The sequence below is a fragment of the Pipistrellus hanaki genome (assembly GCF_964339955.1).
Source record: "Pipistrellus hanaki genome assembly, chromosome: 8".
NCBI classification, from domain to species: Eukaryota; Metazoa; Chordata; class Mammalia; order Chiroptera; family Vespertilionidae; genus Pipistrellus; species Pipistrellus hanaki.
The window spans coordinates 77297872-77315127 of record NC_140510.1 but is presented as its reverse complement, the minus strand read 5'-3'; the positions used below and the strand labels follow the sequence as shown (position 1 = coordinate 77315127).

The 17256-nt window shown below is 40.1% G+C and overlaps 1 protein-coding gene across 6 annotated transcripts in view; it reads left to right on the top strand.

Annotated features, from left to right (window-relative positions):
• CMKLR2 (chemerin chemokine-like receptor 2) overlaps positions 1–17256 on the top strand; it is a 52118-nt gene that overhangs the window by 7012 nt on the left and 27850 nt on the right. For 2 of the 6 annotated variants that reach the window (XM_084892922.1, XM_084892919.1), the window contains exon 2: positions 13109–13200. The exons of 2 other annotated variants lie outside the window; for them this stretch is intronic. The gene's annotated coding sequence lies outside the window, so the exon portion shown is untranslated. Of the gene's footprint in view, positions 1–10501; positions 10553–10589; positions 10758–13108; positions 13201–17256 lie in introns of those variants that run through there. 2 more of the 6 variants (XM_084892920.1, XM_084892921.1) reach the window with 2 other exon arrangements.

Here is a 17256-nt window from a genome sequence, read left to right as displayed (position 1 = left end):
TTCTCCAAATGAAGGCTAATGAAAACCAAATGAAGGGTTGATAATGGAACTTTCATCAGCAATAACTCTTAAATTGGCCCTTTTCACTTAAAGCAAACCCATTCGCCCAGTCTTCCACAAACTTGTTGCTAAATTAATCCACTATTATTATTTTTTATTTGTTTTGTGGGGGAAAAGGCCAAGGGACCTTTCTCTGGGATTCAAATTACCTCATCATGTTTGCACATCTTCCAGACACAAAATGGTTTTTTTTGTTTTTTTGTTTTTTGTGTGTGTGTGTGGTCTTTCTTTATCATTTTACCTGAGATTTATTTAGTTTATAAAAGAAGGTCCTTGGGGGGGGGGGGGGAAGGGGGGATGAGGACAATTATGTGATACCATAATCAATAAAATTAAAAAATAAAAATAAAAATAAAAAAATTAAAAATAAAGAAGGTCCTACATTTCCTTTGTTACTTTACTGCTAATTGCCATCTTCCTGAGATAGATACTTAACCCACCATTCCCTTTTCAGAGGCCACAGCACTGGGAGCTAACTTATAGAATAATGTTAAAAGGAGGAAAGCTTTATGGTCAAAGATTTTTCCCCCCAAGTTGTTTATAACTTTAAAAAAAATTAGAAGAAACCTAAATATCCAACAGTAGAAGGCTAGTTAAGGAACTTTTTATGTATAATCTCAATGAAGTATATTGCAGTCATTAGGAAATCATTTTTTTTTTAAATATATATTTTATTGATTTTTTTTTTTTTTACAGAGAGGAAGAGAGAGGGATAGAGAGTTAGAAACATTGATGAGAGAGAATCATTAATCAGCTGCCTCTTGCACACCGCATACTGGGGATGTGCCTGCAACCAAGGTACATGCCCTTGACCAGAATTGAACCCGGGACCCTTGAGTCCCCAGGCCGATGCTCTATCCACTGAGCCAAACCGGTTTTGGTGGAAATCATCATTTGAAAGGTTATGTGGCATTGGGGATGGGTGCTTATATTAAAACTAGAGGCCCAGTGCATGAAATTTATGTAGAGGGGTTCCCCTCAGCCCAGCCTGCCCCTCTCATAGTCTGGGAACCCTCATGGGATGTCCTACTGACGGCTTAGGCTTGCTTAGCCGCAGTCTGGCCTACCTCTTCGGGAGGCAACTGGCTGATCAGGCGAAGGTGCCATCCCCATCACCCCTCTGCTGCTGCCACCGCAGGCCACCGCAGCCACCAAGGTGTTTTCATCAACACGGACTCCAGTCCCTTCACCACACACACACACACACACACACACACACAAAAATGACAACTTTCTTTAGGCATTTTCAAGATGTCTCTTTCATAGGATATGACCTTTCTTTCTTCCTTCCTTTCTTCCTTCCTTCCTTCCTTCCTTCCTTCCTTCCTTCCTTCCTTCCTTCCTTCCCTCCTTCCTTCCTTTCTTTCTTTCTTCCTTTCTTTCTTTCTTTCTAACTTTTTTAATATCCTCACCTGAGGATATTTTTTCATTTGATTTTTAGAGAGTGTGGAAGGGAGAGGGAAAGACAGAGAGAAACATCAGAAAGAGGGACACTTCTATTGGTTGCCTCCTGCAAGAGCCCTGACCTGGGCCCTGGCCAGGGAGGAGCCTGCAACCTAGGTACATGCCCTTGATTGGAATAGAACCCGAACCCTGCTGTCAGCAGGCCGAGGCATTATCCACTGAGTCAAACCGGCTAGGGCAGGATATGACATTTCATAGCCCTTCCAGCAGTGGGCCTCTGTTTTTTCCTCCAGGAGTAAGGTAGAAAAATCCTAGATCACCTTTCTGGATCCTTCTTTCCCAAGTTACCAAGAACACTGTGAGTGACGTACAGGGAGCTTAGCCAATGAGTGGTAAGAAAAGGTGTTTCCTCTGCTCCATGTCTCCCAGAAGGGGCAGCCCTCCTGTGTGTTGTGTCTCTGCTCCGGGCCCACCCTGAGCCTCAGCTGCACCGTGGCCACTGGGGCTGGGGGCAGCACACAGTCCCCTTCTGTCCATTTGTGCATGCAGCCTCCTCCTGAGCCTGTTATAGTGTCCCAGCTAATTTGCATATTACCCCTTTATTTATATATGTTAATTATCATTATATATGTTAATCATCAGTAACATCCATCTGTATATATATAGATAGATGGATAGATGGATAGATATATAGATAGATGGATGTTAATGATGATTGGAATGATGTAAAAAGTAAACACAGTTGAAACAATTGTAGGAAATAGGCAAAATTGAAAATAGTTGTGTTGAACTGATTGTTGTGTCAGGAAGGAAGACTTTTCCTCTATCCTATTAGGTGTGGTTCCTGAGGTCCTGTGAATTAAGCTGACAAAAGTTAGATTCATAAGAGAAAACACAAATTTAATCACATAGTTTTATTTATTTTATTTTTTTATTGTCTAAAGTTTTATATAAGTCTCCATTTTCCCCAATTGACCCCCTCCCCACCGACACACACACACAGACCCAGCTATTCCCACCCCAGTCAAGCCCCCACAGCCCCAGTGTCTGTGTCCATTGGTTATGTTAATATACATGCTTATAAGTCCTTTGGTTGCTCTCTAACTGCCTCCTGCCCCTCCCCTGCAATTTGTCTCTGGATCTATTCTTGTTCATCAAATTATGTTGATCATTATATCCCACATAAATATCATGTGATATTTATCTTTCTCCTTATTTCGCTTATCATAATGCTCTCCAGTTCCATCCATGCTGTTGCAAATGGTAAAAGTTCCTTCTTCTTTATAGCAGCATAGTATTCCATGTGTAGATGTATCAACGTTTTTTAATCCACTCATATGCTGATGGGCACTTAGGCTGTTTCCAAATCTTAGCTGTTGTAAATTGTGCTGCTATGAACGTAGGGGTGCATAGTTTTATTACTGTACATAGATGCATTCACAGAAAAATGTGACTAAAGGGAGGGCTAGAATTTAGGGCTTATAAACCATCTTAGTAGCAGAAAAGAAAGGGGGAAAAGGCAGTTACAGGAATACAAGTGACTTCTTAAAAAGAAAAGGGGAGGGAGAAAGTATTTATGGGGAAACAAAACTCAAATGAGTCCTTAGAGGTGGGCAAGTTTTGTGACATGTCTGTTTAGGCGAGGTTTATCTTATCTCTGGTGATCAGAGCCAGTCTTCCCTGGTTACTCCCAGGGAAGAGATTTATGACAGTTGAGTTTCTCTGGGACCTCAAATGCTTTCTGCTCAAAATAATTTTTATGCCGCAGTGGTATATGATGGACCCCTTCAGGAGATATATCCTTTCTCCCCCCCCTCACCCCCTCTGCCAAACTTTCTCTAATAGTCCATTGCTTTTATAAATAAGAAACTTTATAATATTAAAAATTTTATGGATAATAAGGAATATTATAAAATGATGAACAAAAAGATAGATACAGGGACAGTAAAGCAACAAGCAGATTGTCAAATTACAGCGGGGAGGACAGGGAGATATGGGGGAGATAAGAGATCAACCGAAGGACTTGTATGCATGCATATAAGCATAACCAATGGATGTAAAACTCTGGGGAGGGAGGGTATGTATGGGAGTGGGGGGGGGGCGCAAAGGTAAGATATGTACACATATAATACCTTAACAAAAAAAATGAAGAAAAAAAACCAAAAAAACTGGCAACTCATTGGCATTGAAGTATAAATGTAACCAGTATCCATGTTGCTTCTCTGATTTTTGAACATGATTTTCCTGTCATTAAACAATGTGTTACAGATCATTAAAAAAAACTTTTTTTTTTTACCTATTCTTTTTCTTCAGGTCTCAATTTTCATATATACCACATAAAGTTAAGTCTTTCAATCTGGTCTGGACTCCAGTTCTAATTCACCTGGTTTCTTTGGTGATGTTAATTTTAGTAAAGGTTTATACCTCAAATAAAACTTTTAATGAAATTAATTAAAAAAACTGATAGTATAAAAAATTAATAATAAAAGCTGATAGTATAAAAAATTTAAAGGTTAAAAAAAGACTAGTTAAATGAAGATTACTAACATAACATTCTTTGATATTGGACAGTTGCCAACTATGTCTCAAATCTATGGTTGCACAATATTTCAGAGTTGCTGTTTTGATTTTATCTGTCTCCAGAGCTCTGATTCAACTCTGCCTCGGACTTGTCTCATGCCTTAAAAAGGAACCAATTCTCAGGACCTCAGTTTCCTTTCCTAGTAGGTTAGATTTCCTCTACATTTTCATTCCCCCTACCATCTTTTTAATTACTGCTTATTAAGTCAATGCTCAATGTGAAATACGTAATGGGCACTTAGCAAATGCAGTGGGTATCTAATAAACGTTTAGTGAGGCACACTTTTTTATTCAGACTTTATTTTTTTTATACTCAATTATCATAGTATGCTCTGATGATGCCGCTGCTATTCAAATAACATGGGGGGGGGGGGTCTCTTCATTGTTAAAGAAAATGGTGTCAATAGGAACAAATGGCATGTGATTCAGGCACCACATTTTACTGGAAATGATGCAGTCTTCGTTTGAGGCGAGAGAATATTATTGGTCAATGATTAGCTTGAGGGTGGCAGGGCAGGGGTTAAAGGAGGCCTGGCTTTGCCTGTGGGTTTCTTGTGTGAAGCAAACTGACCCCCGGGAGAGCCAGCATCCAGCCCTGGTCACAGTGGCCCCTTGTTCAGCAAACAATCCGCTGGCCCATGTCAGGCTGCGTGTATGAAACCCTGCATTCCTCCAGCCGCTCTCTGCAGGGCGAATGCACCTAAAGACCTGGCTTGTGACGCAGGGATCCTGAAATCAGATAAATAAGGCATCTTAGAGCTTCTGTATGGCTGACATTTTGCTTTGTCCTGTTTTACAAACCTCAGTGTTCGCCTCCACGTTTAAGCAAAGGGAGGAGAGGGCCGTCGGGCTATGTCGTTCCTTGTCTGGAAGTCCGTTCTTTTTTGTTTTGCGGGGGGAAGAGAGGTTGTTTCTCATTGACTAAGAGAAGCCATCTTCATGTGTCACATTCAGTCCAGCAAATGTTGACTGAGCCCTCAGCCAGTGTGGTGGAAGGAGGCATGAGGGTTTTAATGGAGATTCTTGTCCTAAGTGAGCTTAGAGTTGTGCTCTGTGGGGGTCAGAATTGAGCTTTTACACTAAAAAGATTTAAAAAGGTGCGGTTTCTACAGAATATGGAGTTCAGAAAAGGGAGGACAGAAGTGGGCAAGCTAACAGTTCCTGGGGGAGGTGAAACAGGGAGAGAGGTGGGCGTTGGTGTCCCATCCTAAGTCAAGTAGGAGGAAAATATCTGGACTTGACTGAGCAACGGATAGGGTGTCCCCAGGAGAAGTCCTTCTTGGCCTGAGGAGCCCAGAAGAGCCTTTGACCTCTGTCAGGAGAGGGGGGGGGTAAGGAGAGCATGCAAGTGCAAATATAAAGCATGGCTTCCACTAAAACATCGGGGCAAAAACAGCCCTGCATTTTGGGTCTCCCATACCAAAGAAAATCATAAGAGAATGCTCCAGCCCACTATCCTCCCTTCATCCCAAAGTTCTTTCCACCCAGCGTCAAGGCAAGGAGCCAGAGCTCTGGCATACACCGTATGGTCTTGGTGCCCCAACTTATCATTCACCTTCTGGAAGCTCCAGAAATACTTTTTACTGAACTTTTTTTTTAAATGGGGGTGGGGGGTTGGGGGGAAGGGAGGGCTTCATGGAGAAGGATTTTGAAAGGTGGTGTATGCAACTTGGCAGCCTGAAAAAGAGAATCCAAGCCCAGGCTAATAAATATGCGTGGGGCTGGATTGCCATAGGACTAAATTATCCTCACTGTGATAAATGCATGAAGAATAATTGTACAGAAAGTCAGGCCATCGGACCTAAAAGAAAGTTCTTATAGATATGACTTCTTTAATTCTCACAAGAAAGTTTTCTTTTTTTCCCCCTCTTTTTTTTTTTTAAATTAATGTCAGATTTATTCACTCTCAGGAAATTCATTCTGCTTAGCTCTTGCATGAGTCTGAACAAATGCATACAGTTGTGTAACCTCTACTACAATCAAGATGTACAATTCCATCATCCTCCAAAAGTTTTCTTTTTTAAAAAAAAGTATATATATATATATATATATATATATATACACACACATATATAGTTTTTTAATTAAATATTATTTTTTAAAATTTCTTTATCAATTAAGATATCACATATTTGTCCTCATCCCCCCCTCACAAGAAAGTTTTTTTTGGTGGTTTATGGCATAGTTAACTCTATTTACCATTAAACTATAGCAAGCCTATAGCTTTGATATGGAGAAAGCACTTCCTCCTTCATGCACTACAATTTTATTGAGCATCTATTGCATTTCCTGTGCTCTGCTCTGTAGTTGAGATATGAGGGTGAGTAAAACAGTAGCTGCCTTTGAGGCTTTCACCATTTAGCGAGGGAGATAAACACATTAACAGGGAGGTTGTGAACAAAGGTTAAGAAAGAAGCATCTGAAGTCAGACAGGCCCAGAAGCCATGCCTGGACTTTACCACTTTTACTAATTGCCCAACCTCTTACCCTCATAGAAATAGGATGGTAAATAATAGTACCTCACAGGATTGTTTTGAGAATTAGCTGTGAGAAATGCATGTAAAGTTGCTTAGGTACTTAACAAGTCCTCAGGAAATGTGAGGTGCTACCGTAATGTGCTAAATGATATTATGTAATTAGGTGTGCTTGGTGTTTGCTTCCTTCTTAACGTAGATAGGTGAGCTGGTCTTAATTATAAGCAATACATGATTAGACAACCATATGGTTCACAGGAAACTAGTTTGCCCTTAATAACCATTTGAAGAAAATTCTCCACCATCTTCCCTGTCAATCAGAAATCCTGGTCTAATGAAGTGGCTGAACAAATTTAACACCTCTCAGGAGTGAGACTGGCTTTCCTAGGTAATCAGCCTTCTCTTAACACCTTTCACAAGAAGAGGTTCTGAACACAGGAATGAATGGAGTTGATGATAATTAAGAACTTCTCAAGCTCACCTTTGCCTTCTCAGACAGAACGAAATATTGGTTATTGTTGAGATGCCATCAGCATGAATGCCTTTTATCAAAGCCCACCGAACTGTCTTTCCACTAGTCAGTGGATATTATTGAGGCCTGCTCTTTGCCAGAAACTGTGGTAGGCTCTGGAGTACAGCATGGTGGTGTTAACAGGATATTAGAGAGGCTGGTCTTCCCTGGCTGCAGGTGAAGTGGGGTTATTTGGGTACTGCTGGATAAGCATTTCTGGAGGAAGATGAGCTATGGTAGAAAGCTTTATTTCATGGAATTATGCCCCTTGGTTTCCAAGCCCCATTCCCCTTAATGCCGTGGTCAGCAAACTGCGGCTCTTGAGCCACATGCAGCTTTTTGGCCCCTTGAGTGTGGCTCTTCCACAAAATACCGTGGCCTGGGCGAGTCTATTTTGAAGAAGTGGCGTTAGAAGTTTAAGGTTTAAAAAATTGGCTCTCAAAAGAAATTTCAATCGTTGTACTGTTGCTATTTGGCTCTGTTGACTAATGAGTTTGCCGACCACTGCCTTAATGCAGTCATAGGAGAAGTGTAGCTGGGGCTGCAGTAGAGCTAATATCAGAGCTAGCATCCAGAGTTTCCTTTCCATGTGGAAGCCGGATCCAGTCCAGCACCAAGCTAGCTTAGCTTGTGTTTCCCATCTGTAGTCCATTAGTCCATGGAAGTGGGAGAGAGACATTTATCTAATGAGCATTTTAAGTATATAACTAAAAATTGTAAGTGAAGAGTGAAGAGTAGGGAATTCAGATTTAAAATGTGGGATAGGCTTGAGGAGGGTAGGAAAGTAACATGTGAAAACACAGCTTACCCTTTAAAATTGTTGGTGATTTTCTCCTTAATTCCAAACCACTAACAAATTCAGAAAATTAAAGCTTAGTCAAATCAGTTGTTTGGTTACCTTATGAACAGTACTAAGTTGATATAAATTATGCATTCTGTTGGCCAGGTGCAAAGATAATATTCAACAAGACTCTTCTGCTTGATTGTCATTCTCCCTCCTACAAGCTTTCATTTCATTAACTCTATTCAAAATAAAACCAGTCGCCTCTGGAATGATTTTACATAATCAACACACAACACATATACTTAATTACCGTTCTTTGCATGCTCTGACCAAGAAGATGGGGGAAACGTAGTAAAATGGCTAAGCTCTTCCTTTCCTTGTCAGGGAGGGATGCCTAGCGCTGGAACAATATTTCACGTATAAACATGGCATTTCTCTGTTGTTTGCCTTTTATTGTGAGAGACTGCACGGGGAAGGGGGATGTCAGCACACACATGAAATTGCTTGTCTGGTGGAGCGGTTATAATGCACCACTCTAGGAAAGTGGTGTTTTCTGATTTTCTCAGAAATGGATTGCATCTCCCAGAATACAGAGAGGGGGCAAAACAATGGTAGACAGTATTTCTCCATCTTAATTTTACATTGGAATATTTGCAGAAACATTAGTCATTTGTCTCAACCTTAAATAAACAGAAGCTTGGTTTAAAACAAATCAGCTCTCTTGTCTAGCCATGGCAAACGGAACCTGCTGGAAAGCCCTGGCTGCAGTTCTGTGATTTCTTAAATAAATGACCATTTCCCCCTTTTTATGTTTTTCTCAAGCCATCGGTAAATAATTTGTTTATCAAATTTAAGAGACTGCCCCATCAGAAATTTTTTATTTGGAAGAGCTGGTGTTTTTCTTGCTAAGGCAGACAATTGATGTGTTCTCTGGCTAGCTGGTGAGCTGACAGGGAGAGAACAGTCAGGAGCCCAGGCACGTTGAACTGATCTTCCTCACCAGAAATGAAATCATTGACACAAATCATTCGATACAAAAACAAATAAACTCCTTTTGTAGAACATTATCACAGGATCAGAATGTCCTGCGATGGGATAGGAAGCAATGGGCGCAGGGCAGCGTTACCGTAACCGCAGGAAACCACTGGTTTGCTGTTTACTGTGTTATCTTTTCAGCCGGTGTTTTTTTTCTCTTAGGATGAAACATAAATCCAAAATGCTATCTGAAGTAATCACAAATAATATCATCAAACGAGCTCTCTGCCTAGAGCCATTGGTCATTAAATTAGCTAGAAGCCCAAGAATTTGCTACCTTTCAACAGTCATATGTTAGTGATGTGAATTATTTCATAATCCATCCTAATAAAAAGACTGATAGAGTGAGACAACAGCATCTCACACTTCTTCAGGCCTTAATCTGAGCCAGGCACTGCCAATGGTTGCTGATGGGTTGTCTCCCCAGATCCTGGATGGAAAAACTAAATCAATAATAATAATAATAATAATAATAATAATAATAAATGATGCAGTACATATGACCACTGCCTTTGATTTATTGGAAATCTCTTCCTCCTCTCCTTCTAAATTCTTAGCCAGAGCCCCTGTAGCAAAAGGCAGGTTAACAGAATTAATTTTTATTTATTTACATTAACTACAAATAATCAAACATGTATAAATTACATAAAACAAATACAATTATGTATAAAGCTTATATTAATTTTTATTTAAAAAGCAGAAAAGCACACACAATTAATATGAGTGGTAAATGGCCGAAACCGGTTTGGCTCAGTGGATAGAGCATCTTCCTGGACTGAAAGGTCCCAGGTTCGATTCCAGTCAAGGGCATATACCTTGGTTGCAGGCACATCCTCAATAGGGGCTGTGCAGGAGGCAGTTGATCTATGTTTCTAACTCTCTATCCCTCTCTCTTCCTCTCTGTAAAAAAAAAAAAAAATCAATAAAATATATATTTTTAAAAATTTTATAAATATTAATGATAAATGACCTGGGGGCCTTCCCACAGAGGACTTTATCATGGCCCCCAACTGCCCTCCTCTGCCCCATGTAGGGCAGTTGGGGGCCATTATGATGGATGGGTGTAGCCCGTGCAAGTGCTCAAACATTCGGGAATACATAAGCCCTGAAGAAACAGTTAAAGGTGAGTGTTTTTGTGAGTGTTTGATGAAAAGTGGAGAGTCAGGGGAAAATGTGGTGGGACAGAAGGCTTCTGGGCTGAGGGTAGCATGCGGGGGAAATGCAGCAAGGCCTGTTTGCTCAGATTCCTGGCCCCTCTGGCGTCTGAGCTGAGGACACTCCTTCCCTCTGGCTATGGGAGAGGCTCCTCTCCCAGGCGGCTTTATCACCTGCTTCTGGCAAATCAAAAAGGCCGTCTCCATGCTTCTCAGATTCCTTCCATGTCAAATACCAAGCAGGCCAAAGGCCCCTTCTTTGGGGCGCCAGAAACCTGGTGGTATCTCTCTTGGCTGGAGGGGAAAAGCTGTGAACCTCTGAGTAAGAAAATGGGAGCGAGAGGAACACAACAAATGGAATCAAAACAGGAAATAGGAGACAGAGATGGAAATTGCCGTGGTAACCGATGACTGTATCAAGCCTGGAGCTTCACTTAATTGCCTCATTTCATCGTCGCAGCTGCCCAATAAAGTAGATACTATTATCCCTATTTTACAGATGGAGAAATTGACGCTTGGAGCTTTTAACTCATTTCCCGAGGCCACACAGGTGAAAAAAAATGGCACTGCAATTAGAAAGCAAGGTCTGCCTGACTCCAGGGCTCTAGTCCTTAACTGCTGTAAAATACTGCTTGTGATCACTCACATCCAAACACTCTGGTGAGCAGGGACTGGTGGGAAAGAGGGAGGCCGAACAACTGCAGAGACCAGGCGGCAGAGGAGAAAGGAGCCGGGCTGCAGAGGGCTCTGTCGAAGTAAGCCTCCCGTCTACATAAACACCCTGGAAATATTTAGATATCCCACGGGAGAGATGAGGCAAGGACGGTCACAGATTAGATACAACTGCAACTTTGGGGCTGCTGGGAATTCTCTTGATCCCACGGTGCTGAGGCAGATAGTATTCCTCGGGCCAAGGAAGGCATTCTGTGTTCTCAAGTTGCACTGGGGCAAAGCACCACATCTAACCAATTATTTTGTTGTTTGGGGCTGGCTAGAACACTGGTTTAGCTCCCTTCCTCTGTTTGAGAAGCTGCAGCAGGCATTAAAGTGGCCTTGGTCTAACTGGAGAGAGAGAGAAAGAGAGAAGGAGAGCTGAATATATTTGAGTAATGTGTTAAATATTGTAACTATACAAAACAACTGCATTAATCTTGCTTATTTATTGGTCCTCAGTTTTTTCCCCCTGTTAACAAAAGAGAATTTTAAACAGGTAAATCATGACTCATGCAAATACGAAATTAATATGTTCCAGAGGTTTTAATGAACTCATTAGTAAATGAGAGAAGCAGTAGAAACATTACACGGATTAAAAGGAGAATTCAAAGTCTCTCACTGTGTATATAGGCCCTCGGGAATGTGGAAGTGAATTTATTAACAGTTTGCAAAATTGGCGGATACTCACAGGGCAATAATGAATTGTGTTCTACTAGATACGATTCATTTGTATTTCTGCGGACAAAGGTTATGTGCAGAAATACACGTTGTCTAACACGTATGCAACTATAAAATGCCTCAGAGACAATGACCGGAAGAGAGCGCTTGTAAAGACACACCAGCCAGGGCCCCCAGGGGTCTTTTTGCACATTGTGACGTGCCTCACAACATTGACTGACAGACCCTAAAAAATAAGGGGGAAATAGTTATCTCTCTGCATATGTAATTCAGTAGAAAAACAAAAACAAAAAAAAAACAACAAAAAAAAACACCAAACCAAAACTCACAAATTTCATACTGAAAGTAAGAGTAGCTTCTTTCCAGAATTTCTTATGGCAAAGTTTTAGATGAACCCATGGAAGTTAATGTTTCACTGCTTCTGCTTTCCTGTACTATCTCAGTCTGCTTTTGGGATAATACCGCTCCCCACCCATCAACTTAGCTATTGGCACACACGGGTGGCATCTGTAGTGAAGTTCTCTTAGATGCCAGCCCTTCGTACAGGCCAACAGCTGAGTATTAATGAAATAATTCTGAGAAGAACATGGAGAAACACTATATAGTACTCTCACTATAAACAGAGAAAATATCTGAAATAAAACCCAACCATTAATCATATTTCGCAGAGCACCTGCATATCATAAATCATGTCTTACAGTGGAAGACCACGGCACTGACTTTAGTTCTAATGTTTCACTACAATGTGTCAAGAGGTTGGGCAGTGTGGTCCTTTGTAAGCAGTTTAAGATGCCACCTTAAAAACACGTCACATGTTTGTTGGGTGTGTTAGTTAAAAAGATAATATTTTTATTAGTCCATGCAAAATAAGTAATTATAAATCCAAATAAATTATTTTAAATAAAAGTTGCCTAGGGAGCAAGCAGCTCTCTAGGTTTGAAAATGAGGCGAGCCCTGGCCGGTTTGGCTCAGTGGGTAGAGCTTCAGCTGGCAGATGGAAGGGTCCTGGGTTCGATTCCGATTAAGGGCACATGTCTGGTTGCGGGCTCAATCCCCAGTGTGGGGCATGCAGGAGGCAGCTGATCAATGATTCTCTCTCATCATTGGTGTTTCTATCTCCTTTTCCCTCTCTTCCTGTCTGAAATCAATAAAAATATATTTTAAAAAAAGAAAATGAGGCAAGGCCAGACAAGAGGATAAACATGAAAAATTGAAGGCCTCAGGTCCTGGCCGGTTTGGCTCAGTGGATAGAGCATCGGCCTGAAGGGTCCCAGGTTTGATACCTGTCTTGGGCACATGCTCAGGTTGCAGACTGGGTCCCACTGGGGCAGTGTGGAGGCGGAAGTGTGCAGGAGGCAGCTCTCTCATCATTGATGTTTTTATCTCTCTCCCCTCTGAAATCAATAAAAAATGTATTCTAAAAAAAAATCTGAAGGCCTCTTGGTTATGCTTTGTTCAGCTTTCTCTGATTGTGAGCTGGAAGTGGAAGTAATGAGTGTGAAAAGGTAGAATGCAAAGGATGGCCTGAAATGACAGCAGAGTGTGTCTTAGGATGACACTTGCCATTAGGACTGAGACTTAGCAGCCACCAGCACCATCGGCAAGCCCCCAGTGTTTGCCAGGAGGTCGTGATCCTAGGAAGGCTGCTAGTTTGTGGTTAACACACACACCCATTAGGTCAAAACTAATGCACCGTATTTCCACATCTATTTAGGTTCCTCTGGGTTCTTGCTCCAATTCTGATTTCTGCATTCTGACTCCTGCCTCACCGTCTCCTGCAGCTGGACTCATTTGCAGGCCCCTCTAGTGAGTATTGACACTTGGCTAATAAATAAGCGGTGCTTTCTGACACATGGCTTCCTATAGCCTTATGATCTCTTTTCTTCAAGTGTGGGAGAGCCTGGGTTCTCCTGGTTTCAAGTTAGCTTGGCCCTGTGTGGCGAGACTTCTCCTCCCAGCCCCTGGCTCCTCTCTCCTCAAGGTCACTCTATACCTAAGTGCCCTGAAGGGCTTGCCTTCACAAAGCTCTCTGCCGCTCCCTCCTGGAGCCCAGCAGTGCTATTTCCAGCTACTTTCTGGCTCGGGTCCATCCAAATTAACAACTTGACTGCTAAAATAATCTAGGATTCATATTCTCCCAATTTGCAGTCAGGAAGAGAAAGCAAGCAAAAAGTCAAATTTGATTTTGGTCATCATGGTAGGAGTTGATGTTTAGTAGGAAAAAATTATTAACTTATACCCAAATCATATTTATTTTAGCTGTTTCCCGCGTGTTATTTATTTTATTTCCCCACTTGTTGTTTTAATAGATATTTATTGAGCACATTCCATGTTCTGGGAATTGTTCTAGCAACGAAGGATGCAGCAGAAAATAAAAAGAAAGTGTTGGCACTTAGAGTTTACACTGTACATCTAATTGGGTTTCTTATAATGAGGAAGTAAATAATTAATGACTTAAAGAGGGCTACTTTCTAGAGGGGGAAACTTGAAGAGTCTAATTGATATGCTAATCTGTGGTCTCTCAGTTAATCACAGACAGAGTAACCATTAAACGTGGGACAGCAACTTGAAATAAAGACATAGTGCTCCAGAGGGTATAGTCTTGCATAACAAACATCCTGGTCCCTATGGCTGTCTCCCCCCAATCCCCCAACTTTTTTTATGAGCAAATTCAAACATTCATAGATGTTGAAAGAATAGTGCAGAGAACAACCATGTTCCTATCGTCTAGATCAGTTGTTAACATTTTGCTCTATCTGGTTGATATATAACTCTTTATATGCAAAGTATAAATATATATATTTCTTTGAAAATAATTTCAAGATGACAGAAAAGTTACAAGTAAAATACAAAGAATTCTCTCCTATCCCCTCCACGTAGACTCTCTACTTGTTAAAATTTTGCCCCATTTGCTTTTTTATATTCTCTCTGTATGAAGTTTTTCAAAACCATTTCAGAGGAAGTTGAAAATATCATGCCTTTTCCCCCTATATATTTCAGTGTCTATTTTTTTTTAAAAAAAACAAGGGCATTCTTTTACATAGCCATGTACACTTATCAATTATGGGAAATTTAAAATTGATTCAATATTGTTTATCTAAACCACAATCCATAGTCCAATTTGTCAGCTAATCCAATAATGCTCGTTGGGCATTTAATTTGTCTTCAGTACAGGATGCAGTCCAGCACCATATGTTGCTTTTAGCTGTCATGTCTCTTTAGTTTAATCTGGAACATTTCCCCAGCCTTTCATTGTGACATTGGCGATTTTTAGGGAAACAGAACTTAAAAAAAAAAAAAATTCCTCATTTGAAGGTTATTTGGTGTCCATCCGTGTTACAGGTTGAGATATCCTAGAAGACTCTGGGACAGAGTTTAATGATCAAATATTTATTAGATTGTGCCCTTAAGAACCATACCTATGTGTGAAAGGAAGGTGGGTGGGTGGGGAACAACTGGGCAGGGGGGAGAAATTGAGCTGCAAGGTAGGACTGACAGCCATAGCCGATTCTAAAGCTAAAGTTGACCCATCGGAATTGTCTCCAGTTGGGCCAAAATGACGAGGCCTCGTACTTCCATTTCAATAATCTTTGAAGGGCATGAGCTTGGACAAGGGTGGGGGCACTATATGTAATAGCAGCTGTCCCATGAGAGCTGCTAGCTGGAGGCTATCTCTTGAGTGTTCTCCCAGGACTTAGGGCAATAGTTTTTCCTTAAAGGAGGAAACATATTTATATTCACTATATTTCATAATAAAAATCAGGTTATACATTCCCAACTTTGCAACTATGATATGAATATTTTTTTTCTGAATCTTTTGAAAGCAAGTTGTAGACTCAGCCCTAAAAACTTTAGCATACACTTCCCAAAAAAGAATGTTCTACAAAACAATATCATTAACATACATAAGAAAATACTTAAAATGGTTTGTTTATTGATTTTTGATAGAGAGAGAGAAAAATACCAATTTTCTTATTCCACTTATTTATGCATTCGTTGTTTTTCTTCTTGTACGTGCAACCATGGATCAAACTCTTAACTAAGCTACGCAGCCAGAGGTGAAAAATACATTTTTTTCTTAGAGAGAAAGAGACATCCATCAGTTGTCTGTTGTCTCCTGTATGCTCCCTGACAGGGATCGAGCCTGCAATGTTTTAATGTAGGGGATGATAGTCCAACCAACAGAGCCACCTGGCCAGGGCTGAAAAATATGTTCTTAAAGATATCCATCTCCTATCAAATTTCCACAATTATTCTCAAAATATCTTTCAAAGCTTTTAAAAATCAGTGTCTAATTCATGGTTACATATTACATTCAGATTTTGTTTCTTTACCCTTTTAATCTGGAATAACCCATTTTTGTTTTTCTGTGATAAAGATTTTCTAAAGAGACCAGGCCTTACATCTTGAAGACCTTCCTACTTTTCAGAGTTTTTTTCCTGAATTGGAAAGTCATGCAATGATGTCATAAGAACTGAGAAAAATGCCATTTGCCTTTTCTGAGATGATGCTAAGTACTTAATGAAGATAAACCAATTTTAAAAGATGTAGGCTATGTTTGCTAGAGTACTAATTGAAGTCCTGTTTTTATGTTCATTATTAATTAAATAGAATCATTAGAGAAGTAAGGATATAAAATGATTTATTATAGCAATTTATCGCACAAAATTGAGTTAACTCAATGTGTGTGTGTGTGTGTGTGTGTGTGTGTAACCAGGTTCTATTTCATCTTCACATCTTCTGACAAAGAATGAAACAAAATTAAAAGCCACTTAGTATTTTGTTTAGTAATTTGCTTGTAAGAACAAGAAATGAAAGAATCACGCTATCTTATCCCATCATATTATATTGTATTACAATCATATTATATTGTTCCTAAAGCTTCCTTAGTCCTTTAAATGTAGCACTCTCATTACAAGCAGCTTTAATCCTCTTAAAATATTATGACTCATTCATTACAACAAATTAAGAAAGACACAACAATCTTTTTGGATCATTTCCAAATAGGCTTCTTTAACTACTGTCCTTCAATTGAGCTAGTTAAGAGTTTTCTGATGGAAAATAATTATATCTCTGCTGCATATTAGTCAAAATACTTTTGCATTTTGTCAGTGGCCACCACCTTGACAACTGGAAAGAATATCTTCTTTCCTTCCTCCTTTCTTCTGTCCTTCCTGGTTCCTTTTTCCTTCTTGTATGGAGAAAATTTACTGTTAAAACTATATAACGGGACTCATTTTCTAGCCAAACTAAGATATACCCCATAAAAATTAAGTGAGAAGTATTCGTGATAAAAGATTATATAATTTTATAGGGGATAAACAGAAAACTGGAGATTTAATGTTATGAGCAGGTAAGATACAATAGAGAAGAGAAAAAAATTGCCTATTTTGAGCCAATCTATTTTGATTCAGCACCATTCCTCGAGTGCCCTTTCTGTGTAAATCCCTGTACTGGACGTTTTAATGAGCCACAAATGCAGTTGATTTATTGGCCCATGAATTCATTCATTTATTCATTCATTCATTCATTTTTATAGGCTCTAGAGTTAAAGCAAGTTTTGGAAGAAGGAAGTGGTAGAACAATGTACATTTTCCACAGGAGTTTAACTATTAGGTGGGCTTTATTCCTCTTCTTAAATTTCATAAACCTAATTTTTTTAAAGAATGCCATGCTACTTGGGCCGAGTGGTTGCCAGATGCACAAAGTATGCCTATTCAAACTCCCCACCGAGGTGACAGTGAAATAGCAAAGTAAGGGCCTCAAAAAATTCTTTCCTCCACAAAAGCAACAAGAAACTGGCAAAACAATGAGAATCAGCTTTTTCAGAACCCTGGAAATTACCCACAGGTTAGCAACAAT